General features: G+C 46.4%; 2 long non-coding RNA genes across 2 annotated transcripts in view; one reads left to right on the plus strand and one right to left on the minus strand.

Annotated features, from left to right (window-relative positions):
* Positions 1 to 522: 522 nt before the first annotated feature.
* The window catches only part of LOC146809792 (uncharacterized), a 34,134-nt gene continuing 7,394 nt past the window's right edge, over positions 523 to 27,262 (minus strand). Inside the window, exons 2-3 of the long non-coding RNA XR_014966488.1 lie at positions 2,129 to 2,226; positions 523 to 1,152 (exon numbers count right to left, since the gene is read on the minus strand). This is a non-coding gene — a long non-coding RNA (uncharacterized LOC146809792). The remainder of the gene's footprint in view (positions 1,153 to 2,128; positions 2,227 to 27,262) is intronic.
* The window catches only part of LOC146809793 (uncharacterized), a 103,483-nt gene continuing 102,949 nt past the window's right edge, over positions 26,729 to 27,262 (plus strand). The window contains exon 1 of the long non-coding RNA XR_014966487.1: positions 26,729 to 26,989. This is a non-coding gene — a long non-coding RNA (uncharacterized LOC146809793). The remainder of the gene's footprint in view (positions 26,990 to 27,262) is intronic.

The raw sequence follows: 27,262 nt of genomic DNA on the forward strand, positions 1-27,262 counted from the left end.
TCAACATTGTTCTGATTAATTCAATTTGTCATTGCTTATCATACTCTCTTCTTGTGTCTGAGTCTATTCTAGTAGTCTAGTCTCTGGTGACTGTAATTTTTTTTGAAGATTGCATATAATAATATTAACGGCATTAACCTAGTTTTTATTTCATTTTTATAACTTTCCTGCAATGAATAGTCTCCGCTCTTCGAGTCCTTATCCTACAGTTCGAGTTTGCCCAGGAGGGAGTGGGACCTCTCTTCAATTCTTCTGATGACTTTGCCTTCAATGTTTACAAAAACGCTAGCAATGCATGCTGCTACTACTACCACCATCATGGCACCTTGGGAAACCATACAGCCCTCGCTTCATCTAATCAGGTAAGAGAAGTGAAATGTGGTTGATTGATTCATTGTTGAATGGCAATCATTCTAAACAATGGAAATTCACCCCCGCCCCTCCTTCGAGTCCGTCAGGGTTACTAATAATAGATAGTCGCAGAGACTAGGAGGAAAGAGTAGTAGGACAAGGGAGGGTATTGCATAACTATTTTGTTGTGTACACTGTCAGCACATTTTTAACAGGATGTGGCAAAGGCAGCAGTGTGAAGTAAAACAATAACCCCACAATTTCTTTTTTAAATCATTCAAAATGTAAAAGTATGAAATCTTTATACCCTGAACAAATCTAAACCAAGCCCACAACTGACCCACCCTCTCCCTAACCACAGCCAATGTCCAAGTAGTGTCCAAGAGTAGATTGTCCATAAATAAAGAAAAACCCAACAATGCCCCAACTCCCACTCACCCACCCAAAAGAATATTTAAAAGTTGTCTGAAGAGGGCACTAACGGCAAGTTAGGAGCTTCTTAAGGTACATGTCCATCCGTTCCTGCCTGGCTTCAATATTCATGCACCCAAAACGACGCCAATAAGGGGCAGCATCAGTGATGGTCGAATGGCAATAGGCGCCCATTGGACCACGGCGACAGTGTGATGTGGTTGTTGTTGTGGCCTGCCTGGGGCCCAGGACATCTGCAGCAGCTTCTGCCTCCTCATCCTCCAAGGCCACCAGCCGCAGGTACTCAGCCTGATGGCCTCCAGTTTCTGCTGCCGGGTCTGGGCTGCAATCTCCTGCCTGCTAGGTGGTTTTTGATCAGCAGCAGAGTAGCTACATATCAATAAAGAAAAAAGACAAATTGTAAACAATGCTCTTAGTAAAACACATAAAACATTATGCCATGGGCATGGAGGGAGAAAGGTGATTGATGATGGGTGGGTAGGAATTATACATAAATAATATGATGCTCTGAAAACTACTGTGAGTCCAGGGAGGAGTCTGAAGTTTCACATCCTCAACCTTTTGAATAAAAAAACTTGAAAAAACCATTCCAGGCAAGTAAAGATGAGAACAACAACACTACAGAGGAGCACCCTAGTCCTTTATTCTCCTTCCCAAGGATGTTTCTATTCATCATTGCATTTTTCTTCTAGTATTTTATTTTTTATTCGTCACCCTTGGCTTTGCTACTCACCACCATTTAAGTTTTACATTATCTCAATCCACTCTTCACCAATGAAACCATCCATCCATCCATATAGCCATCCATTCAAACATGGCTCTCTATCTTACTCTAGTCTCATCTCAACAAACCTTTCAACAACATACATTTGTCATTTACCCACCCATGCGTCCTTAAGTTTCTTTCAATCAAAAGAAACCACCACAGGATTCCAATCACTCACCCAGGCAGGCATCCTTTTACACATACACTTTCACCCACCCAGTCAGGCTTCCCACCTGTATACCTTTCATTAATCCTTCACCCACTCATACATCCTATTCCTAGCTATCAGCCACCTATAGTAGATGCATTTGGCGCTTTCAACCATGCATCCTTCTCTTTCAGTCATATATATAGATTTCACCCATCCTTTCTCCTTCCTTCCATCGTTCCTTCCCTTTTCCATCAACCCATAGTTTAAGGTCTTGTTCATGAAACATTCTCTATTGAGTTGAAGATAGGAGCGGCCATCAGTTACTCAGCTCAACTCCTGCTGGGTTTACCTGTTATTCACAAGTCAACAACACTATACCTTTACAGTGAGTATATAATGAATTGTCGATATGAAGCAATATGACTTACTACTGCCCGCCACTGCCGCTGGCTCACCCCCTTCCGCTGCTGCATCTGCAGACTGGCTGGTGCTGTCACAGCTGGCCCCAGCACTGGTAGACGGTGGGCTAAAAAAAAAAAATTACATATTTCTTAGATGCCAGATATGCCTCCCCCTCTAAATTTCTCAATAGAAAACTACAACACGCACATCATTCACGACAATTTGAATATATTACAGACAGTATTTTCTATAAAAAATATCTGGTTTGGCATTTTGTTGGTGGCAATTTTTTTAAAAGCCTCAAGACAAGCTGTTAATGAGGGGTTGGAGCTATTAATTGATTAATATGATGTTTTGAGAAAAAATAGAGTATGTCCTTGGCTGGCAAATGCAATGGGGCCGTCCTCCTCTACTTCCTCCCAGACACGGTGCACAGTCATCAGTTCACCAACTGCTACTAGTAATAATACTAGGCCTAGCTAAGAAGACACAACTTTGGGGTGTCCAACGTGACTATGGACACTCTCCTGTTTAAGTGATTGAGCCTTCTCATCTCAACAAACATGCGTAGAATACCTTACTTGGGCAATGGGCATGCAATATGCACAGCATAGGAGGAGTAGTAGTAGTTTGTGACCAGTGGGTTCTGAGTCTAGAGTACTACCACTCAGCCGTGGTAGTACAGAAACTTGATATATGGCACAAGTAAATAGGATATTGCAGGGATAGCAAGAATTTAAAAACTGATAAATCGAAGAGGATTTGGAAAAATATATAAAACGGGTATTTATTCAAAAAGGAGCGGAAAAATTAGGACAATAAATATATTAATGTTAAAACAAAGATGACTTGCTGGGGACAGCAGAGCCATTGACCGAAGACCTCTGGGAGGCACCTCCAGCTCCCAGACCCTCACCAGCCTCAGCCCTCTTCTTGCCCCTGGCTGCTGATGTAAGACATAAAGAGTAAGACAAAAAAAGATTAGTGGTAAATAAATATCTCCCCAAAATATGTTTTGACAGGCAAAGGAAATCGCAATAACATTGAACTTTTCTAAATCAGATCAACTAGTAGTAATATATCGCGGACTGTCCTATCCTATTCAAAATTTCAAAAACCTACCTACCCCTATTCCAAATTTAGTAAACTACATTTTGGAATTACTAATAATAAATTGCAATGAATGATGTTTGCTTCTTCTCAAATCTCATTCGCAATCTCTCAACCCCCTTTGACGGTCTAATTCACAAAGGGCCTTATTAATTGTTATGCCGATGTTGGACGGACACCGTTGCAGTTCTGGAACCGTTCGACCTTAGGTCAGAGGTCACAACCGCACTATTACGAATCGATGCGTTCGCCCATAGGCCATAGGGCGGTCGCAAACCTCCATTTGCCAATGGAAACTTGTGTGGCAGGCGGAAAAGGCCAGCAGCACAAGTTTCCGTTGAAAAATGGATGTTGTTGTTAACAAACATCCCTGCACCGTCCATGTGGCATGCACCATGCGGTTACGAAACAATTACTAATAACTAATTACAGAACTTCTTACATAATCATCACATCAGCCCAAGAGAGTGCCAACAAGTATGATAACTAGTTTAGGTAGCACCAAGTAAGGTAAGCATCTGTCTAGAATAACAGACTATCACATAATATTTGAAAACTTAACTTACCTCCATGTGAGCAGCATGTTACCTATTATTTGGTAAAAAACTAATAATAACTACAGCATAGAACACACAAGGAATAATAAAAATGAATAATTTTAATTGCTACTCACGTAGACCCGTGACCTCAACCCCTAGCAGGTCCAGCAAGTACCGATCTCAGTCCAGGACATCGGACCAGCAGTGCGTCCACTGCTGATGGGTGTGCTAGACTCCAGTGCAGCAGTAAACTGCCCGGCACACCCTCGCCCAGCGCTGCTGGCACTCCTGCTGTAGTGTAGTTCCTATTTCCCTAATAGGCTCTGCTAATTGGAATAGTATACCCTATAGATTTGGCATAGGACTGAAGTCAGTATGCCCCTATTGAGTATATTAAACTTAATTAATTTGTACCAGCGAACTCAGAGGCCACTAGAAACTCCTTGTAAACAAGAAGGGATTTGTTTCTGACAACTGCATAAACATGACAACTTTGTTTCCCTTTAGAATCGGAACACTCTCAGAATCATGGAAACAACAGATAACAGTTTCACTCAGCTAATTGTGCATGCTTAGTTTCTTCAGAGTTACACAGAAAGAATAGATGGGCGTTTCAATAAAAGGATTTATTGAACAGTCTTATTTCTCATGTAAGAGATATGAGCTGTTACAATCACAAGATAGTATGCGAGATATATTATGTACAGCGGAAGTAGTAGAAAGAAATAATACTGCACTAGCATTATCTTTTAGCTATGACACATATATTCATATACATAAATAACATAAGCTAAAAATGCGAGTACTCATGAGATGCTTCTCTAACTAGTTCTACCCCAGTGTACCTAACCTAAGTGTAGTACAAGGTAAGAAGTAGGTGATGTATTCTATAGTCTAGTATGCCAAGAGTCCCTCTAGGTTCTAGTCAACTCCATACCTTGAGAATGAGAGCATTGGGAATCTCTTTCCGGGTCTCGAACTCTAACACCCCGCGAAGGGAGTCAGAACACTGGAAGCTGGATTCTCTGCGAGCAGGGATGACAGCGTCTCTTGTCAGAGCGTCAGGTCGGGACACGGGCTCCTCTAAAGTCGAGGTCTCCTCCTACTTGCTTGGGCAAGGGAAGGTATATTTATACCCGATAGGTGCCTTGGAATGTTAGCACTGACGTAAAGTCGGGCAGAGGAAGACATCAGGAATGAACCCTTAAGGAATAGCGGTTCATGCATAATAAATGAGTTCTTGGAGAAATCAATAATCCTGTGCTAGGGGAACTCCCAAGAGCTTAAGGGTCTGGTTTCTAAGAACTCGTTGTGACGTTGGGGTGGACGGATGTAGGTGACCATGCCTGTATTTGTACAGCATGCCTAAATAAGGACTGGGATTTTATGCATATATAAGGGCAATGCGAATTGTGGGTATATAAAGACATGTATCAGGAAAACCTATATACGGACACCTAAAGCGGAATACAACACCGCATGCCGTACCTGGACCCAGGTCTGCTGCTAGGGTGGAGGGAAGGTGGCGCTGGATATAAAAAACCAGAGCTGCCACCTCCACCTCTGGGCATGGGGCAGCACCCCTGCCTTGCGCCGCCTTCCCCAAGAAAGACAGCTGCTACTTGCGCGCCTTGGTGCACCTTTATCTGCCATGGGGCTGAGAGGGAAAGAGAGAAAAAAATCAAGAAAGATGGAAAAAGAGGGAAGGAGGGTTATAAGAAGTAGTAAAGCTAAAAAATCTAAAAGAAGAAAACTCACCAAAAACACACAAAAAGTTGGAAAAAAAGCACAAAATACAAATTTTAAAAGACAAAGGGTAAGATAAAAAAGATTGGAAAAAAGTTTTCGAAAGGAAGGATTGCAAAGATTGAATAAGGATCAAAAATTAGGGCCCAGCACCATAAACAGAGTAAGAAACAAGGGGCCCGATTCACAGAACTAACTTAAGACAAAATCCTAAATGTACTACTTTTGGTATTCACAGAATGCACTTACTACTTTTGGTATTCACAGAATGCACTTACTACTTTTGGTATTCACAGAATGGATTTACGACTACTAACTTTACGTCCGCACTCGGGCCGGAAATTCTGGCCCGGAGGCGGGGCTTCCGGCCCGGAGGCGGAGCTTCCGGCCCGGAGGTGGAGATTTTGGCCATGGCTAAATCTCCGCTACTGGCCAGAATCCCCACCTCCGGGCCGGAAGCTCCGCCTCCGGCCCGGAAGCCCCGCCTCCGGACCGGAAGCTCCGCCTCCGGGCCGGAATTTCCGGCCCGAGTGCGGACGTAAAGTTAGTAGTCGTAAATCCATTCTGTGAATACCAAAAGTAGTAAGTGCATTCTGTGAATACCAAAAGTAGTAAGTGCATTCTGTGAATACCAAAAGTAGTAAGTTTAGGATTTTGTCTTAAGTTAATTCTGTGAATCGGGCCCAAGATGGCTGCGCCCATGTATGACCGCGTGGTGCAGTTTGTGTGCTATTTCCACCCGAACATGCAATCCACATTGACGTACGGCGGAAACATCACACAAACGGGTGGGAAAAGCAAATAAGTCCGCTCGCAGAACTAGTGGCTGTGTTTTTTGCCACTTCGCTGAGTTTTGCGTAGCACGGCTATGGGAACTCCACCCAGGGTTAGTTCTGAGTAGAACCGTGGAAGTCTGACTCTGTGTTCGACTGGTAAGGAAGGAGCGGATCCATTCTATGGCTTTGTCATGGATGCTGGCGTCGTGGAGTCTTGTGCAGAGGGTGAGGTGGGACCCGGTGTCTAAAGCGGCCAAGATGTTCAGGAGGATAAGAGCTGCAGTTTCGCCTGTCTCCGTGCTGGGTTTTGCTAATTCTTTAACCGTGGTGAAGAGTTCTCTGCTGTTGTGCGCATTGGCATGGATTTGTTCCTGTATGGCAGTTTTCTTTGTAGATGAGGTGGTGGTGACGGTGGTTTTGAAGGCCGTCTGCAGGGTCGCCTGGACTCTTGGAGGGCAGGAGAGAACCAACTGGCTTTCTCAGAGGGCTGCTTGCCTGAGGGTTTCCTGAGGGCAACCAGTTTGTTGGTGCAGTTGGAGATCCATAGATGTAAATGTAAATGTAAATGTACAGATATTTATATAGCGCAAATCACCAACCGGTCTCTAAGCGCTTGCTTAGGGAACCCGTCCTGGTATTCCCCTGTGAGATAACCCAGCAGGGCATCCACAAGGTGAAAGCCAGGCATCCCGCCGCGAGGGGCCATTGTGGAGATTAAGCAAGCTATTGCCCAGAGTCACAGAGTGTGAACCCATGAATTGAGTATGCACTGGAGCGAGAATTATCGAGTCCATGGACAATTTATGGACTCAAGACCCAGCCGAGCCGGGAATTGAATCCTGGTCCATGGCTGACCTCTGCTTCCAGGTCTGCCTACTCTAACCAGTGATGTATCCTAACAATGGTTCACAGTGTTTACAAAATAATCAACATATAAAAAATATATGATCAACACATAACCATACAAATTATACCGTATTCCTAAAAGTAATGAAAAACCAAACAAATTATAAAAATGGATAGAAAAATGGAAAATAAGGCCCTTATACAAAAAACAACTTTAATTATCAGCATAAAATATTCTTAAATAAAATATACTGCTCAGACATACAAGCTGGTACAAATAATCAATTCAATAAACATATAAAACCAGACAAAAATGGCGTACACAAACAGAGATTTACATAAAAGTCGGAGTTCCAAAACAACACTGGAACTTCAACACACAGAACAATGTGTCCTCTATGAATTGTGGCCACAAATGCGTCGACGGCGTTTCGACCTTTGTCACAAGTACATGGTCATCATCAGGACAATTAGATAGCTGAGCATCTCACCAAGTAATTAAATCCTTGATACAATCTAGGGTACAGTTTATATCCGTGCTAGTGTATCGGTTGAATTCTAGAGTTATATAGATAAGAAATGTGAGCTCTTAAAATTCAGCTTCCATTTGCTTAAGAATTCAATAACTTAGGGCAGTATAATTATACACATCCTGCTTGGTCTGACAAAAATCCCAGACGTATCAATATGCACCTAGAACATATTGGGCAAATTAAGTTGCGTGAATTGTACCAGTAACGTCTGGGAACCCCCCTGAAGATTGATACGTCTGGGATTTTTGTCAGACCAAGCAGGATGTGTATAATTATACTGCCCTAAGTTATTGAATTCTTAAGCAAATGGAAGCTGAATTTTAAGAGCTCACATTTCTTATCTATATAACTCTAGAATTCAACCGATACACTAGCACGGATATAAACTGTACCCTAGATTGTATCAAGGATTTAATTACTTGGTGAGATGCTCAGCTATCTAATTGTCCTGATGATGACCATGTACTTGTGACAAAGGTCGAAACGCCGTCGACGCATTTGTGGCCACAATTCATAGAGGACACATTGTTCTGTGTGTTGAAGTTCCAGTGTTGTTTTGGAACTCCGACTTTTATGTAAATCTCTGTTTGTGTACGCCATTTTTGTCTGGTTTTATATGTTTATTGAATTGATTATTTGTACCAGCTTGTATGTCTGAGCAGTATATTTTATTTAAGAATATTTTATGCTGATAATTAAAGTTGTTTTTTGTATAAGGGCCTTATTTTCCATTTTTCTATCCATTTTTATAATTTGTTTGGTTTTTCATTACTTTTAGGAATACGGTATAATTTGTATGGTTATGTGTTGATCATATATATTTTTTATATGTTGATTATTTTGTAAACACTGTGAACCATTGTTAGGATACATTAGTGATTGCCCCTGGTTCAGGTGGTTAGGGCTGCCCTTGTGGTAGTTAATTACTCTAACCAGTGAGCCACACTTCTCCACATGTGGAGGTTGCATGCTGAGGCATTGGCATCTGTGGATGTCGGTGGTGGTGCTAGGGAGGTGGTCAGCTGGTCTGCAGTGACCTTTTTCCAGCTTTTGCAAGGGTAGCAGTGGGTGTGGTGTTGGGGGTCTGGACAGCTGGGAAGCAGGAACTGGCACTGGAGGGGTGCGGGGACGAGCAGTGGCAAGGGCGGGAAGCACAGAAAGGCACAGATTAAGGGAAAAATAGATAGACTAGAAAAAGAGCAAAAGAGAACATGAATTGCAAAAAGTGGAGAAAGAGCGATAAAGAAAAGGCAAAAACAGGAGGAGAACAGGAAAGCAGAGAGACTCATTACTGGACCACCAGGGATGAGGTGCAGGTGGGTTCCTGCAGGTGGGGGAGGGCCTTAAACATGTGTCCTGGAAGTGCGAGGGGCAACATTTGCCAGGTGGAGCTGTGCGGTTGGGGAAGCAATGCACTAACAAGGTCAGTGGGATACCCTTCTGTCCTCTAAGGCTCTATTCTGTACCTGTACCTTCTCAGCTTTGTGTGCCCTTTCCCACACTCATGTATACTACAATAGGTGGTTGCTCTGCTAAACCCACTTGAACCTGAGCAAAGGAGAAATGAAAGTGAAAAATTGGTAACCTGTGGGAATAGACTGTTGCCTAACTGAGCCAGTAAGCTTATTAATTGGTCACTGGTCTGGTCTGGTCTAGACTTTTTAAGTCTAGACCAGACCAGTGACTGACTGATAAGCTTAGACTTTTCAAGTCTAGACCAGACCAGTGATCGATTAATAAGCTTACTGGCTTAGTTAGACAACAGTCTATTCCCACAGGTTACCAATTTTTCACTTTCATTTATCCTTTTCCCAGGTTCAAGTGGGTTTAGCAGGGCAACCAATTTTTCTGTTTCATATATCCTTTCCCACATTCAGGCCTTTGTTGCACGAACCACAGCCCCTGGGCCCCCCTCCGGTGAATTACCCCCTTTCAACCTCCCCCTGCTCCATACCTGCTCTTGCTGCCTTCCTACCTCTTCTTCCTGCACATACCAGCTCTGCCCATTGCTCTTCCACTCTCCTCCCACTTCCAGGACCCTCTGAATCATGGTCAATATACAACCACAATGAAAAAGTGTCTAGGCCCAGTCCCCCCACCTACTTACCTGTGACTGATCCTCCGACCAGCGCAGGCCCTTTCTGCCTGAGGCTCCCGCCTTGCCCCTCGCTTCAGCTCCTCTGCTTCTCTCTCTCTCCCATTTTTAGTTTCTGCCGAGTACTTGTTCATTTTACTCCTTCCAACTCTCGTGTGACAGCTTTATTCTTCAAGACTTTTTTCACTTCTCAAGACTCCTTTCACTTCTCAGGACTCCTTTCACTTATCAAGCGTCTTTTCACTTCTTCACTCTTGCTCTGGCCCGCTTTTAAGCCTCTTTTCAACTTGTGCCTATAGTCTGCTTTTTCCCCCCTTCTGAACCTTGCTCTTTTCACCAGTTTTTTTTGCTTGTTGTGCCGTCTCAGCTTTGAGTGCCCTATCCCCCCATAAGGCATCTGTTGAACTTCTCGCAGCCCCCTTCCTCCCCACTCATTTACCAAGTCCCACCCCCCCACGCTCCTTACTTGCTTGTGCCTCTTTCCTTCCCCTTCTTCCTATGCATTCTATCCCTTATCACTGCCCTCCCATGCTCCTCCCCATCCCAGGACCCACTTAATGGGTCACACAGCAGGTACACCAAAACCAAGCCGGTCTGCGACTAGACCGCACCCATCGCCAGGAACCCTGGTACGATAATAGCCCAGAGATACTCTGCAGCAATCATTAGGTCACTTGACCCTGGATGTTTTTCTCCTCGCTGCTGCCACACCTCACACCACACCAGGACCTTTCATACGCACCCAATGCAAGCTCTCCTGCAGCCAGCCACCCACAAACCTCACATCAAGCACCAACAACACATTCAACACCCCCACCCAATACCACAGGCAACAACAAACCTGCATGACAACCTGAACTCAAATGCATGCTACTCAGCACACGATCACTCAGCAAACACATGACCGAAATCTTGGACCTGCGGCACACCAGACATTATTTTCATCACAGAAACCTGGTTTAACCCCACATCGGCTCCTGAATTCGCCATGGCAATCCCAGCATGCTACAAGATTGCTTGACAGGAACGCCTTCGCAAGCTAGGAGGAGGGCTCGCAATCATCTACAAGGAATCCATCAAATGCTCAATATCCACAGGAAATGTCACTCCATTTATGGAGTATCTGCACATAAAGCTGCAAATCTCTGAAAACTTCACCCTGAATGGAAGCCTCACCTACCGATCATTCGGACTGCAAGCCACTTTCGCCAACCTCATCACCGACCTCATTTCCCTGCTCACCATCAGCTCTAGAGCCTTCATACTCTTTGGTGACCTCAACTTCTTCCCGTGCTCCACAATACTCCTGGAAAGCCTGGGCAACAATGGGCTCACGTACAGTCAGGGGTATGCAGTTCCTAAGGAAAGGGAGAGTTGGGAGGAAGAGGGGGGTCAGAAGTATGTATCAAGTCAAGGGATCTGATCCATCAGGAGCAAGAGCCCTCACACATCCCAAGGGGTGTCATGCTTCATCATCGGGCAGCTCCTTTATGGGCCGGTGCTGCAATGCCCAACAGACCACACAAGGGGGCTCTTTGCCAGAGTTTGTTTAATCTGCTGACTTGAAGTGTGAGGTGCTGTGTGAAGGTGCTGTAAGTGAGCAGAATGGTGTAGAGTGAGTCTAAAGATAACAAGAGGCAATCCAAAAGGATAGTTTAATGTGTGTATCCCTCGGTTATAGTAAAAGCAGGTATAGGCCAAAGGTGGATATAATGATCTACATTGGCTCTAAAATCAGGTGGAGGTCAACATGTTTCTTGCCATTCATGTGTCCAAAAAAATATCGCTGCAATTTGTCAGGACTGTGAAAGGTGCAAACTAAACTACAAAAAGAACTATTGATGGACAGAATGCAGAAAAATGTCATACATTCACCCCAGTACAGAGATCTGGGCCTAAATCCATCGTATTTTTGCTCACCATGCCACCATGCCAAGCTAAACTACTCAAGGGTTAGTCGGTCAAAAGTACAAGTATTTTCCAGAGTCGTACCTTACCCCAGCTATCATTGGTATATAGTATACCTTAAGACAATCGATATATGGACCGACCTGGAGGGAACAGAAGGGGAAAAGAACAAAACAAAGAATAACATCAAGCGACAATTTTTAGTTGATATATACATATACCCATGCATTACGTATGTCTATCCACATGCAGAGGATAATGTTTCGTGAAGGTAAATGTAATGAAAAAAGGCACATCAAGTGGCGGGCCATACAAATGAGATCTCATGTCACTATCCACATTTAACCGAGAGGTGAAGCCCAAAGTGTTTCAAAACATCCTATAAGCTACTCATGCGCAGTTTGGGGATGCATCATAGGCTGGTGTCATCAACATTATGAACGGTCATACGATCTTACCGCCTACAGAGTGGGATACAACTCCTCAGTCAGTAGCAGAGTCACACTAGAAAGTGTTGTACCGCCTAGAGGAAAAAAGCCATAAATGAGCAAAGGCGCTGTTAAAACGGGTGCCAGAAAGTTGGAGTCAGATGCCGGGCTTACCCAGGATGAGCAGTAGGCTAAAATATACAGAGTATACTCACGGATGGATGTCGCCATGTGTAGCGTGTGACCTACCCCGGCCTCTGCTACCCCTGGAGTGTGGATGAGGCAGGACAGAGACGGTAAGAAGAGCAATCACATGAGTCGGGACTGGCGCACCAGCAACACTTGACCGCTTTCCGCCTCTTGATGAGTCAAGATTCCGGTGCCATCTTGGAGCGGAATGGATGTAAATGTAAACATGATGAAGCACGACACCCTTTGGGGTGTGTGAGGGCTCTTGCTCCTGATGGATCCGATCACCTGACTTTATACATTAGGTACTTGCGACCCCTGCTTCCTCCCAACGCTCCCTTTCCTTAGGAATTGCCTACCTCGGAATGTACCGTACCTCTGGGGGCCTGTATGCTGGACCTTTATTTGCCCCATGTCCCTCCCTTTGCATATCAACAATGAACTCACCCAGCTTGTCTGAGGACCAACACACACAGCAGGACACACACTGAACCCCATCTTGATTACCAGCAACAGCATCAAATAAAATTTCACCACACCGCTCACATGGACCGACCACTCCATCATCCACTTCCAAATCAACACACTGCAAGTCAATGCTCAAACCAGTCTCAGCAATCCAAGCTGCAGCTTATGCAAAATCTCAGAAGCAGGCTGACTCGGCACCCTCAGCATGGCTCAATCTAACCCCACAAACAACCTCGACAAGAACATAATCAACTTCAACAACTGGATCAAGAACTGCACAGACCCCCATGCACCCATCAAACCCAACAGGCAAAGCAGACCCAACAAGCAGGCCAGCTGGTACACAAAGGCCACCGAGACACCAAACAACACAGTAAATAACTAGAAAGGAAATAGGGAGCCAGCCACTAAACCATCGACAGAACCACCTAAAAGGCTGCATTCAGATGCTATCACCAGCAACTAAGAGACACCAAGAAATAATGTGCTAGCGGATCGCATTGAAGGAAGCTCCAACCCCTGCAAAGAGATCTTCATGATCGTCAAGGACTTCACCTCACCCTCAGCCTCCATCAACATCACCATCTCTCAACAGCTCTGCAATGACCTATCAAACTTCTTCCACAGAAAAATCGCAAGCAACTTCAGCAACATTGCATACCAACACGACCCTAGCGACATCCTCACCAACCTACCCACCACTAACCAAGACCACCACCTGACCAAATGGACAACCCCTACTAGAAACAACACAGTGTCAATCATATGGACCATCCACTCCGGGGCAAAATGGATCCATGCCCCCACTACATTTACAACATGGGAACATTAATAATTAGGATCACCCTGTCCCACAACATCAAAACCTCCATCACATCCACCACTTTACCGGATGAAAGTGCCGGATCAATGCAGAACTCGGTGCCCTACTCAAGAAGCCTTCAGTCGACCCAAACCAACTGAGCAATTGTGAAACCATCTCCCTGCTCCCCTACCCAGCCAAAGTGATTGAGAAGGCCATCAACAAGCAACTCACAACCCACCTCGAGCATCACTAGCTACTGAACAACAACTAATCAGGATTCAGAAAGAACCACATCATCGAAACAACGCTCATCACAGCCACCGACGATATTCAGATCATCTTCGACTGAGCAGAAATAGCAGCCCTCATCCTGCTCAACCTATCTATGAATTTCAACATTGTCTTCCACAACACCCTCATGAGAAAACTCCATGAGATTGGCATGAAAGGATCTGCACTCACCTGGATCTGCTCCTTCCTCACAGGAAGAACCCAAAAGGTCAGATTGTCACCCTTTACATCAGAGACCAAGAACCTGATCTGGAAAGTCACACAGGGATCGTTCCTCAGCCCCACCCTTTTCAGCATATACATGATACCACTCGCCAACATCATCTGATCACAAGGCATGATCATCATCTCCTATGCTGATGACACCCAGCTCATTCTCTCCCTGGTGGAGAAGACAACCACCACCAGAACCAACTTCACCAACTACATGATCATGGTAGCAGAATGGATGCGAACCAACTGCCTGAAGCTCAACTCTGACAAGATGGAAGTACTGGTCTTTGGTAAGACCTCAGCAAGGAACTACACCTAATGGCCGTTGAAGCCAGGACCAACACCCACCGACCACACCAGAAATCTGGGGATCATCCTAGATGGCAAGCTCAACATGATAGCACAAGTAATTGCAGTGAGCACCTCTTGCTTCAACCTCCTGCACATGCTGCAAAAGATATTTAAATGGCTGCCACAGAACCCCAGAAGGACCATCCCGCAAGGACTCAACAATAGCAGCTTGGACTATGGCAACACACTCTACACTGGAATCTCCAAACAATCCTACAAAGGCTCTAGTCTAGACCATCCAGAACACTGCCTTAAGACTCATACTCGACCTCCCACGCCACCCACACTTCGCACCGCACCTCAAGGAGCTTCAATGGCTCCACATTCACAAGCACAAACATTTCAAACTTCTTATGCATACGTACAAAGCCCTACATAACACAAGACCCCTACCAGGGATGGATGAGAACAAAGTAGGTAGACATACCGGGGACAGAACAATGACAAGTTGCCATGACGCCCCAGCTCTATCCGATACATATGGGGCAGGCCAAAAAGAGAATATAAGTCTTAAGCTAAATGAAGCCGACGAGTCTTTCCGCAAAGAACCATTCAGATTGAATATTTGTAAGTAACTGACTCACGAGACCACAAAAAAAGATCAACAGTAAGGGACCTGTTGAACTTAGTAAAAGGCCCTGATGAAGGCCCAGACCATAATGGGCAAAAGAAGCTGATACATGTTGACCAATCACATATGATGTTACGGAATGTTAACAAATCCAAAACATCACCACTTCAATTTTTAACCTTACCTCTATATACTTTACCCATATTAAAGTTACATTTTTAAATACAGGAGGTCGTTTTATATACCACCATTTGGATCCCACCAGTATTTTTCATCTGAAGGAGGTGGTACTCACCTAGGGAACTGAGTACCTAAGTGGGAAACCCAATGATGATGCCACCCAACGAAACACCATAGTGGTGATCGCTTACACCACCCTTGGCAGAAATTGGTTGAGGGTTTTGGGTCGACACTCAGGATGCCTAGACCCCAGGAAACCTGCAGCACTCATTTTCCTATGATTATGGACTTTACTAGTGTGGAAGCAGAGTGAAATCTAAACAAATTACTTCTACCTCCCCCCTCCTGATTCTTGTCATGTAGTGAGCACCTCCTGCTTCAACATCCTGCACATGCTGCAAAAGATATTTAAATGGCTGCCACAAAACTCCAGAAGGACCATCCCACAAGCACCCATCAATAGCAGCCTGGGCTATGGCAACACTCGATACACTGTAATTTCCCAACAATCCTACAAAGGCTCTAGACCATCCAGAACACCTCTGAGAGACTCATACCCAACCTCCCAAGTTTCCCTCACATCGCACCGCACCTCAAGGAGCTTCAATGGCTCCCCATTCACAAGTGCAAGCAATTCAAACTTCTCACATATACGTACAGAGCCCTAAGCAACACAGGACACCTACGCTCTGACTCACTCTCATTTGCACAGACATGTATCCGCAAAAGCAAAGGAAAAGCAAGGAAGTTGCTTATTCTCCTGCACTGCACCCAAAACATGGAACGACCTACCCCAACACATCAAAGCCTCCTCCTCACTTCTTGAGATCTGCAAGAAGCTGAAGACCTGACTCTTCGAATAACACTTTGGGGGCCACATTTGAACTGGGGAAGGGGGAGTTCTGCAATACGAAAAAATATCATCATCATCATTGATAACTTTATTTCGGTCAATAGACCATAAAAGTACAATAAAATATATACAAGTACAGAAGTAAGATCATAAATAGAGAAAATATTGTTATAAAAAAAAAGAAAAAATATCACAGGTTGCCTGAGAGATATGGCCATCCTTCCCAGAGGAACCCTGTACCACCAAAGTTCTCCAAGTAATGCTGTATATGGCCCAGGGACGGCGCTACATATCTCACTTATTCCGGGCGATTCATAGTAACTTACCGGGTAAAGTGCTCCCCATACAAACACGATGGGAAGACGCAAGACCAACGACACCTGGGCATAGTATGCCTTAAGGGGAACATTTTATTTAGCAGTCAGATTCTGCTAAGGGTACATCTGTTTTACATTGCCTGCATGATGACCCTTTATTAATTTTTCACACAATTGCACACACTGTTTCTATCCTCCACAGAGGACGCACTCCCCACACACCCGCATGCATCATCCGGCAGTCCTTAAAAGATCTCCGACAAAGTGACCCTTCGGGGGCCCGTAGGGAATTGCAGCGCCGGCCCTACGAGGAGCACTGCCCGATGATGAAGCATGACACCCTTTGGGGTGTGTGAGGGCATTAGAGGACAAAGAGTGGTCTTCCATTAGTTGAGTGGGTCCTCCACCTAGGATTTCCTTTCACTCTTATTCCTTTTCTCTTCTTTTTGGGCATGGGTGACTTTTTGCGCCTGGCCACAGGAACAGTGTCCTTTTTGGGTTTACAAGTGCCTGGGTACCCACACGGGTGATTAGTACGCTATGCAAATCTACTTAACATAACATAACAGACACCTTCCCAGAACCAACAATCTCTGACGGAAAACAGCATCCATAGAAACTCGCTCTTTTTTGTGCTTTGCTCCGAAGATCTGGAATGACATTCTTGCAAGTATCAAATATGGGCAATCTGTCAAATCCTTTCAAAAAGCACTAGTAAAATCACCCACACTTTAAACTGATGCCCACCTCCTAATGCATTCTTTCTGCACAAATAAAAAGTACCCACCATGATGTCACTCACTTCTCTCTGCACGAATAACAACTAACCACCATCCCACCATAATTACATTTACTTCTCTCTGCACGCATAACAGCGTCCTACCATGAAGGGAATCACATGTCAGCCCCTCGCAAACCTGTCTAACTACTGCTATATTTATAAAAATTCAATATATATTCAGGTCCCTTCGCCCATCTTTCACCCCCTCGCTCACACGTGAATAGCTTATTCGGGTGCTGTATTAAAACTTGAGTGGCCATGGGAGGGGTCATGAGGGAGAAGGAGGGGTGAAGGAACGGAGACTAAGGCGAGGTTCACAAGCTAGTTTATTTACAGGTGCTGGCGAACTCAAAATTCATTGAATGATTAAAAGCAGATTTCCATGCAAGCTGGGGGCGCGTCTCTGAATGTGGGCGCCCGAGACCTGGGCCTAGTTGTGTATACCGACTTTTGTAAATGAATCTATACACTTTATGGTATAGAAAAATCTAAATAATTAAATAAGACAAAGGCCTTTTTTTGTTGTTCAAAGTTCTTTATTATATTTAAAAAAGAGATAATACATTCACAATATATTACAATACAACATGGCAAAAGCGAAGAATAAAAACATCAAAAGACTAAAATTCATGTGAAGATAATGAACTGGCAAAAGGGCAAGATTTAAATGGAACATAATAAAAATCCACATTTGTGAAGCGCGAACAATCACCCGTAAAGGTATCTAGGCGCTGTCGGGAAGACTTGGTGCTGGGCTAATCTGCCTCCGGCGCCCGGGATCGAACCGTGATCCCTGGATTCCGGAGTCAATCGCCCTGGCCGCGGCACCACAACTCTTCCCCATATATGTATTCATGCATATGTTATAAATTGAGTCAAATAATATTAAAAGGTTCAGGTAGAAGGAATAAAAAGATCAACTTTTTATAATTGAATGAGATCACAAACTAGGACAATGGCCTGTTTTTTTTAAATATATAAAACTGATTATTACACATCAGTAGCAAGTAGTGAGGATTAGGAGACTAAACGAACCGTGACCACTGGAGGCCGCTGTTGCATCATATTCAGCTTTTCGTCTTTTCCAGCGCTATCTTCAGGCCCTCGGGTTGTGTTACATAAGGCAGTTGCGCAATCCCTTCTGGGAGCCTCAGAGTCCTCCTGTTGTGTTGACCCGGAGGCAGCAGGGTCAGGGCATGTGCTATGCGTTCTGCTAACCCTGCCGCCGCCACCATCACTGGGCAGAGTCTTATTACGGGGCACCTGACTGCGCCATATGAATCTAATCAGCAATTCATTCATTTCATTCCTACGTCCATCAACCCATTCTTACGCCCACCCATTCACTAGTGTCTCTAGCTGGGTTTCTATTTCTGGCTCTCTTACACTATACACGCATGTCTGCCTTCGTTCAAGCCCTTTCCCGCTTTCATTCATACCCTTCTCCTCCCTCCGTACCTCGCCCACTCTCTTCCTCCCTCTCACCTTGCTCTCTGTGTCACTCATTTTACTAATTTCGTTCGTTCCCTCTGTTCCTTTCTGCATTCCCGTCTTTCTTCTCTCTTTTCCGGGTTGATGCCTCCTTCCCGCCTCATCTGCTTCTTTTCTTCCCTTCCCCCCTTTTTACCTCCCTGGTTCTCATTTCCTCCAATCACTGACTTGCTTCATTCGTTTTTCATTCGGTCGGTCCTTTCCTTTCTCATACCCTCTCTCCCGGGACCCTGTCTCCCCTCTGTGTCCCTCTGCCCCTGGATCAGACCCCTGTATTCTGCAGCGAGCAGCGCGCGGACAAACCGTCCCCACCTCGGTCTATACCAAAGATCTGCAGCACATCATATTTGATGTCAATATGTGTACATTCACAACTGGCAAACACAGGCTGTTTACTTTAAACAGTCAAGCAAAATGTCGCTCTCCTGAGAGCTGGGAAGTGAACAGGGTTTCTATACTTAGAAGTGATCAGATTCCATGTAACGCGTTAAAAGAGACCAGTATCAATCAATCAATCAATAGTTCTTTATTCGGATGTTAAAAACACCATAAAAGCACATATGCACAATACAATCTCATTCATTATCCATTTTAAAAAACAATTAAATCAATCAGAAAGAACATTTGATGAAGATAATACAAAATAAAACAATCGTGTCACCTGACGGGTGCACTACTTCTGGGCGGACACTATTTAGACTTGACCTTTGGTTAATCTTAGTCTCCAAGACACTTTGAGGAAATTCAGAATGCAACACAGAGTCAGTGGGTCAGCTGCCCTTTGTAAGAACAGTATTGCTGAGTGTGCCTGGGTCAGTTTTGCCCTTTTCAAGATGTCAATTAAAAAACCTCGCCTGGGGGTGGAGTAATAAGAACAAAATAATACAAAATGAAGGGTGTCCTGCGGAGACTGATTGTCGCAGCCGCAGGCACCCTTCTGCTCAATCGGGACTGAATACCCTTGTGGGTCCGCCAATAAATAAGGTAAAAGATTGAGCCTAAAACGGGTTATTAAAAATCTGTCTTGGGCGTTATGCAATAAACAAAGATAGGGTTCCATGCCCACTGTGGTCTCAGTGTGAGTATACAGGTTCACTGACCTTTTGGACCCCTCCTTCATAAATCTAGTTGTATTCCCATGGTCCAAAAACAGGCTTTTTACCATTGGTTTATCCTGGGCTCTAATCTCTGAAGGGTTAGTGAAAAGTTCTGTGTGGCCCAGCTTCTCTAGAGTGTCCCTGACATATTTGAACCAGGGTATCTTCATACATTTCTCTCTACCTAGACAGTCGCTCAGAATTAGTCTGCTTAACTTAGCTTCTGTGTTTAACCAAATATTGAGCCACGCCAGGATCGGCCTGAGCTTGGCCGTGTCTTCAATGTATGGCCTCCCTAGTTCTCTATGGGCAATAATAGCTGGGGTGCTCTGCGGGATTTTAAGTAAAGACCGCAATATTTTATTTTCCTCCCGCTGTAGTTGTGTGATGTTTGCAAAGCCCCATACTTCAGCTCCATACAGGGCTTTAGAACAGCAGATGGAATTGTACATGTGCAGTACTTGTTCAGGGGACCATCTACCTAGTCTACGCCCATAGTTCATCACTGCGCCATTTGAGGATATCAGTTTTCCACATCTTTCCTCTACCAGGGATACAAATTTTAATCTCTCGTCAAACAGTATCCCTAGGTAGGAGAAGAATTGTACTCTTTCCAATTTATGAGACCCGATTCTATGTGTAAATGTGGGCCATAACTTTTTCCCTGCCCTCATCACAAAAGATTTGCCCAGATTCACAGAGAGGTCCAAACATCCCATAAACTTCACAAAGCCGTCAATTAAAACCTGTAGACTTTTCGGGGTGCGGGCTAACAATACCGCATCATCGGCGTAAAGTAAGACTGGGATCTGGCGCGTTCCAATTTTCGGGCAATCAGTGTTTAAAGCAACCAGGGTCTGCTCAAGTTTATTAATATAGAGGGAAAATAAAAAGGGCGCAAGAATGCACCCTTGTCTTACCCCGCTTGAACACCCAAAAGCTTCCGTGAGGCCCCCAGCATTGTTGTAGCGTACCCTAGCTGTGGTATCTCTGTGCAACTCCCTGAGAATGATGATCAATCCCTGGTCAATACCAAGTTGGGTCATCATTAGCCACAATTTCTCCCTATTTACATGATCAAAGGCGGCCGCCAAGTCCATGAATCCTAAATAAATGGCTTCATTACTTGTTATAGTGTACTTGGCGACTAGCATATATAAATTAAGACATTGATCACTAGTAGATCTCCCGGATCTAAAGCCATATTGGATGTCCGAGATTATATTGTTCTCCTCTGTCCATTCGATTAGTCGGTTAAGGATTACCCTTCCCAAGATCTTGGCAGAGACTTCAATCAGAGAAATGGGCCGGTAGCACTGTGGGTTATCCCTATTACCCTTCTTAAAGATGGTAATAATAGTAGCCATTGACCATGACCTTGGCAGACCGAACATAATTGCTGCATTTATTACCCTGGTCATTAGGGGAGCCCACAACTCCACATTACTAATGAACAAGTCGGGGGGAACCCCGTCGGGGCCAGGTGCTTTGTTTTTAGATAGACCCTCTATTCCTATGGTGATTTCTGCTAAGGTGAACTCTACCCTCTGGGTTTGTGATGTGATATCTTCCACGGGGGCAAGAGCCGTCTTTTCATGATTGTACAGGCTCTTGAAATGTGCGACCCACTGCTCCGGTAGGATATTTGCGCTAATTTCTGGTGTATGACTTTCATGAAAGCAGGGTTTATTAATAATACTCCAGAATTTAGAAAGATCCCTGGATTCGGCCGCTTCCCTTAGGTCAGCCCACACTTCCCCCTGTAGAGCTAATTTCCTTCTTTTAGTGACAGCCTTATATTTTGCTCTACACTTAGTAACCCTATCTTTGTTCCTGGGCTTTTGTTTTAAACAGCTTTTTAGCTCTCTAAGTGCCCGAGAGCAATCACTGTCGAACCATTTTGGTTGAATTATGGTTCTTTTAACAGATCGTGTAGTTAAAAGTTTATCCACCAGGCTTGCGATCTTCCCAAAGGCACACAATAATTGGGGACCCTCAGTTGCTAGATCAAGACAATCTTCAATAGGTTGTTTCCCTTTCTCTATCAGATCTCTATAAAATGCTGCGCCCTCAATCTTGGCCCACCTAATCCGCCTTCCTTGATCTGTTGCCCTCTCAAGAACCCCATCCATAGTGCCTATCTTGGCTACTACCTGGTACTGTAATTTCAATGTTAGGGGGTTATGATCACTGAATGGGTTCCACTCTATTCCAACCGCTATAACCAAGCGCTTGAGGGATCTAGATACCAAAAAATAATCAATAATTGACGAACACCCTCTGCCTTTAAAGGTCGGGGGGAGGGAGCCATCACTTCCCATGGCCATCATATCCAGGGTATGTTCCATGTTGTGGCTATTCAAGAGGTTACTCAATTCTCTGCCTACTGACGTGTGGGCAAAGTGAGGCCCCTTAACCAACGGGCAGCGCGACCATTCAGAGTTTGTGGGGAACAAGGAGGAGCATAAATGGATATTTAAATCACCCATAATTATATAGTGTGGGTAAATTACTCCGTTTACTTGTGTGTAGTTCTTGCTCAATAGGGTGTCCAGTGTTCTCACGAAATCCTCCTCCTCTTTAGCTTCACCCGGGTTATATATATTGAGCAGTAACAGACCTAAACCCTGCCCCTCGAACCTTACGGCCTGTATATTTCGCGATGGGCTTAATATGTTCGTCCACTTGCCTTTTATCCTTAGATCCACGTATAGGGATAAACCCCCCATGGCCCTCCCCGAACTTGATTTCAGGGCTGGGATAAAAAAACATTTAAAGCCCTGTATGTGGTAGGGGCTATTTTCAGTTACCCAGGTTTCCTGGAGGCCTATTATCTCAAATTCCGTAATATATTCCCTCCACTCCTGGATGTGGAACTTGCTTGCCAGGCCAGCCGTGTTCCAGGAAACAACATTTAAACCACCCTCTGTCTTCCTTGACTGGTCCGTTTGTTGGGAAATTACTTGTGTCCTGTCAACATCCCCTGTCACCCTTGGCTCCTCATTTGTGCCCACCAACCCCTGAAGTGTCCCGCATTCATCTGCTGCCATTACTCCATTATTAGTTCCTGGCAATTCGTCACAGGTGGCATATGGCTGATCAGTTGAAACAGCCACTCTTGTTACTTGGGGCGCTACCAACGAATCTTGATAGGTCATTTGGTAGTTACCTTCTGTAGGGGCGACCTGTGCAATGGTCAGTTCGTTCACCCTACCCTCCATGCATCTAACTTCCCTTATCGAAACAGCGTGGGTTAGTCAGTCATTAGCTTCTAGGGACATAAGGGGTGCATACCTATTTTCCCACGTAGCCTGTTCGGCTTCCCACGACCTCGGCCTTTCTCCCCAACATTCCCGAGGTTCGTGGGGTTTTATGCGGGATACCTCCCATTGCCCTTCCTCATGTTGACTTCCCTTATGTGGGACATTTTGTCTGGGATAAAAATAGTCTAGGGGTAATGGTTTTATGATTTTACTTTTCACCCCTATGTCCTCTCTCAGAATGTGGTTGACTACATTGCTATCCCTAAAATTAATAATTATGCAGTTTCCCGGGATATCTTTATTCCTATTTCCTAGCCAGTTCACCCTTCTCACTAAAAGGATTTCGCCATCTTTCCCGTGTGGTAAGGGTTTATGGCTGGCCAACCAGTGTATGACCTTGTTCTTTAATTCCTGGTGGGACTCCTTCTGATCACCATTAAGTTCCGGTGCCCCAGCCAAGATAACAACTAGTGGGCATGCCTGTGGCGGTAAATTTACTGTCGGGAGGGAAACTGTAGCAGCTGTCCTAGAGATGCTCATTGGTTGTTGGGTGACCTGATTCCTATAGGCTGTATGCGGGGGGTTTTGGTGGTTCCCAAATGTCACATGTAGAGCTTGCCCTAGCACTTCCTTTTGTTGAGCTTTCCCCTTTGGATTTGTGGATTTAGATTGCAACAGTTTGTGAGTCTCACATTCTGGGGTCTGCATAACTTGTTCTTGATTAACCTCTGAGTTAATGGGTTGTCCCTCGTTCATGTGGGCACTGTTGATTCCACTTACATTGGGGATGGGGACTATTTCTGGGGTTGACCTTACTACCCTTTCCCTGCTTTTTATTTCATTAACTATCTTATCCAATCTACTGGTGAGTGGTCTGATCTGATTGACTATAAAAGTTTCTAATTGAGATTGGAAATCTGCCATTATTTGAGCTAACCATAATGGTGGGATTGAGTATTGTTTTGGCTCGTCGTCCCTACCTGACTCTATAGTAGTCTCCAGTGTTGGGGGGGCATTGCGACTTTTCCTTTTAGTCCTACCTTTTGCAGGGCCGACTTTTCGTTTCCTGCCTGCCCCAACTGGTGGACCCCTAGTGTGGGCCTCACTATCCCTCTCCGCAGTTCGCTGGGCACAAGGAAGATCCGAGACATTCATTACTGTAGTTGGGGGAGGGGGAGAATCCAAATTATCACTCTCTATTATTTGGACCGGGGATGGTGTGTCTAGTAGTGGTGTAAGGGATAAGCGTCTCTCAGTGCGTTCGATTTCACTGGAAACCGCCCCTATAGCTTTTTGCAACATTCGATCGATTGCCGTTGGTTGAATCTGTAATGGCAAGAGACCCTGTTCCATGAGGGGCGGGTTTATCTGCGTTGTTTGCCTCAGCTTTGATTTAGTAGAGCGGGTTCTCGCTGTACCTGCCATACTTCCGCTGTCTTTTGGTGAGGCTACCAGGCAATCTAATCAGCTTAACACCCACCACTTGCTTCACCCTACCCCTCACCTGCGTCAACCCTTTAAAGCCTTCTATACCCCGGGTTATCCCTTGTTCCTCTACTCAGTAACTTTAATCCCTTCAAATCACACCCACAGTACTCGAGTGGGCAGCTATGGCCTCTGGGGCTTAAGAAGTTCGTACTGTCAGTTCGGCCACCTTGCCTCTGGGTTACGCTACCAGCACATTAACCCCAGTAAACAATGTTAAGTCTCCAAACAGGTGATGTCCCAACTGAGTCTGTTCTGCCTCCGCGGTACTTACAGTTCTCAGCTACACGTTACGGGGAGTGATGATTAGGGGGCGGCCCAGCCCTGCCTCTTCCTGGCGATGACGGGCAAGGACGGGCCCGCCCTTGGCCCGGGCTTCGCCCGGGCGCTGCCCGCGTGCGTCCCGCGCTGCGGGAGGCGTGCAGCGTAGATGTAGGCAGGTGACGCCTGCCACTGACGTCACCTGCTGCGCCGCTCCGGGAGACCTGGGAAATGTAGTTTTGTGCTACGCCGTTGCCCTCACGGCGGACCTGGTGGTCTGTTGGCAGGTGGGTTTCCCTGCGTGCATGGCCCTCTCAGCTCCTCAGATGCGAGCTGCCGTTGCCCTCACGGCGTCGGAAAAGTGGTCAGGCTCGCGCCCCCGTCCAAAGCGTCCCGCGCTGCGGGAGGCGTGCAGCGTAGATGTAGGCAGGTGACGCCTGCCACTGACGTCACCTGCTGCGCCGCTCCGGGAGACCTGGGAAATGTAGTTTTGTGCTACGCCGTTGCCCTCACGGCGGACCTGGTGGTCTGTTGGCAGGTGGGTTTCCCTGCGTGCGTGGCCCTCTCAGCTCCTCAGATGCGAGCTGCCGTTGCCCTCACGGCGTCGGAAAAGTGGTCAGGCTCGCGCCCCCGTCCAAAGCGTCCCGCGCTGCGGGAGGCGTGCAGCGTAGATGTAGGCAGGTGACGCCTGCCACTGACGTCACCTGCTGCGCCGCTCCGGGAGACCTGGGAAATGTAGTTTTGTGCTACGCCGTTGCCCTCACGGCGGACCTGGTGGTCTGTTGGCAGGTGGGTTTCCCTGCGTGCGTGGCCCTCTCAGCTCCTCAGATGCGAGCTGCCGTTGCCCTCACGGCGTCGGAAAAGTGGTCAGGCTCGCGCCCCCGTCCAAAAGAGACCAGTACTTTAACTACAGGTGCATTGGGAACTGCGCCACGTCTCCCCGTCACCGGTTTCACTGGCTTGGCTGACCTGACTGACCCCTCCCTCGGGGTCCTTGAGGGCACGCTCTGCTCGGCTCCCTCCTGTCCTTGACGTACATTCATTTCCCCCTTCCCTCAGTGTCCCTTCATTCCTTCAGTGTCCCTCTTCTTTCCCTGCCTTCAGTGTCCCGAGCGCACCCTCGGTGACCTCTCCTCCCTGCCTTCCCTCGCTGTCCACCACGAGGGCCCTCCCTCTCTTTACTCCACTCTCTCCCCACCCAGCCCAGGGTGTTTGTCCCCCGTCATCATTCTGGTGTGTTGAGTAAATCACTGGGGCCATGAGTCCACCCGAGGGTCTGCCTAGTTTGGGGGTATCAGTCCGCCCTAGTGGCCCTTCATCGGTTCCGGGGGGGGGGGGGGGCTCCTTCGTGGTCCCATGGATCCGCCTAGAACGTTGATGCAGTAACTGGGACCAGGACACTAACCGAGGCGCCCCTGAGTGGTTGGGTGTCGGCGTCCCGGTGGCTGTGGAGGGTCGCGAGCAGCAGTCCTCTGAGGCCATCGCCGATGCTGGCATGCCGGCGGGCTCCGCGGGTGCGGAGTTTTTCACGTGCAGCAATCACTCCTTCTGGGCGCTGTGCTAGGACCGGTCTGCTAAACGTATCGCCTGTGCGCTCCCCTGTGATCTGATGCGTTTTTTTCTGTCCAGGCTTTCTTTGGGGTGGTTGGTCTCTGCCTGGCATCTTAACCTCATCGCCCATACCAGGGTGGAGGGTTCTGAGTCACAATCAGATTTTGGGGCGTCTTGCGTCTACCAAGTGTGCTAACTATCTCAAACCTTGTCGGGGCTTGCTTTTGAGCTCCTTGCCAGGCGTGCCCGGCCTGGGGGGCCTGTCACCTGCACCTCTATGTCGTGGGCGGGGGGTGGACCTGAAGGCCTCTGTGACGAGGCCTGCTGAGCTGCTAGTGTGTCGGCTTCACCCCCAGGCCTCAGCGAGTTGTGGCATATCTGGAGTGCACAGGCACACACACACACACTCCACGCCCTCCCACGCTCACTCCACCCACCCCGGTGACAGATCTGGGCAGGACTTCCAGTGCCCCGAGCCTGGTGCCAGAACGATTCCTCTCAGTCCAGTGGAGAGCAGGAGCGTGCGAGGCAGGCCCTGGCGAGCGGAGGGAGGAGGCAGGGGACGGACAGACTGCGGAGAGTAAGCAGGTGACACCGAAAACATTAAAAAGACCTAGCATAAAACTGAAGCACTTTCCAGAATGTCTGACAGCGAGACCCACACGCAGCAGGCCACCCATGAGGCACCCGAAGCGCCCGAGACCCCCTGCGCAGAGCTCAAGGTCGCCATGGAAAAATGGTGAGTGCCGCTAAAATGTGATGTTTGCCTACAAGAATGTACCCCATAATACTTCTGAGCACAGCCTATGCAGCGCTACCCACAAACGGGGCTGTTATTAGGTGCTATTAATATTAAATGGAACGTCTGTGGGGGGTCCGTTTTATTGACCTCTGGAAATGGAAAGGCGGACATGCCGGGATCCGAATGTGAAAACCCCAGATTATAGACAGATCTGAACTGTACAGCAGGTGGGAGGAGCCTTCTAAACGAGCTTTCTAAATATGGCAACCC

This window comes from Triturus cristatus, chromosome 7 (genome assembly GCF_964204655.1).
Source record: "Triturus cristatus chromosome 7, aTriCri1.1, whole genome shotgun sequence".
NCBI lineage: Eukaryota > Metazoa > Chordata > Amphibia > Caudata > Salamandridae > Triturus > Triturus cristatus.